Source organism: Rhagoletis zephyria, unplaced genomic scaffold, assembly GCF_001687245.7.
Source record: "Rhagoletis zephyria isolate East Lansing unplaced genomic scaffold, Rhagoletis_zephyria_1.1 Rzeph_scaffold_00617, whole genome shotgun sequence".
NCBI classification, from domain to species: domain Eukaryota; kingdom Metazoa; phylum Arthropoda; class Insecta; order Diptera; family Tephritidae; genus Rhagoletis; species Rhagoletis zephyria.
In genome coordinates this window covers 4,751-6,322 of record NW_016157701.1, presented here as the reverse complement: position 1 = coordinate 6,322, position 1,572 = coordinate 4,751, and positions in this window count along the sequence as shown.

Sequence of the window (1,572 nt, the reverse complement as noted above, 5' to 3'; positions counted from 1 at the left end):
CTTGTTGTTGCGAAAACTTACTTTTCGTACTGCGTATTCACAATAGAATTCGGCGGTTTGTAAATATTTCTCACGGCCCTTATTTGCATTTTTTAGTGCCCTTAATTTTCACTTGTAATTTTCTAATCTATAATGTGGTATGTGATTTTTTGTGCCTCTGAGAATGAAAGTGCCAAAAATGACACTATTGTGTCTACTTTCCCATCACTGCTTGTACCTCACAATTTATCGCAACGAATCTCCTAGCGTAAGGAAATGTTCGTTCGTACATATGCATGCATGTACGTACATATACACACAACCAACTTTAGTATCGATACGAACAACAGTTTCGTTCCCGCACGATATGTTGTGTTGTATTCAGTGTTGCCGCCGCTCATAGAACTTTCTAACCAAGATTAGACGAAAAAGTTACCAAATGTAAGAGAAAAATAACCAATTTTTTTATTAAATTAACAATTCAAGTTATCACAAAATCTTTTATATAGTAGGTATAGACAAATTTTACAAACCAAAGAAAATCAATTTTTATTTGCATTTTTTATCAATAAAACCTTTTAAGGATGAAAATAAATGAAATACATTCATATATATAAATACGTATTTTAGAAAATCAGGCTTCCCCTATTAGGTGCATATATTTTATTTCTCTAGAGGTGGCACAAAGTATTGAAAGCCGGAAAGTGTGGGGCTTGCTTTTCGGCTCACCGCACTAAAAACCCACCCCTGCTCCGATTCCCTCGCTCCGTGGAACTACCGTTAGGCATTACTTCGCCGAGGGGGAGCGGCCTATTGCCTCTGTATGAAAACCTGCGGATTTGTTCCGCTCGACGCAATTTAGTTAAAATGGTGTTTGCCATATTGCAAACAACGGACCAGTTTTCTTCTGACTCAAGCATAGTATCCACTAGGTTTTCAACCGTAAGTGGCCTCCCCACCTTCATGCTCGAGTCATCCCTTTCGATTGCAAACCTCGGACAGACGAAAAAACAGTGTTCAGCGTCTTCAATAACGTCATTTGCACAGAAGGTGCAGTAAGGATCGTCTTCGTGTTTGAATTTATACAAACAAGATTTGAAACAACCATTTCCCGTCAGTATTTGGGTCACCGTGCCATTTTTCTCGCCAGCTTCGTAAAGAAGGAATTAGGCGATATGTCCAGCGTCCCTTACCTAAAGTGCTCCGTTGACTCTGCCACCTCTGCAAACAATTTTGCTTCGCCGCGTCACGACTTGTCTTATTCACTGTGGTTTCAGTCACCTCTCTTGCCAAAATGTCAATTGGGCACAGAGCCCAGATATTACAAGCACTGCTTAGGTGCATACGTATGTTAATATCTTCGTAAACATTACCAGACTCTAAATGACGTTTTTAAATAAGTGCATAGGTACACAGTTTCCCACTTCTTTGTAAGAATCAATGAAATACCTAATCAACGTGAACAACCACATTGTATATACATATTTTATAATTAAGATTAAACAATTAAAAATTGGACTGTATTTTAACTATATCGTCGCTCAGCGCGAAATACCTCGATACGCCAAACGCAGTACCGCGTATGCGATGGTA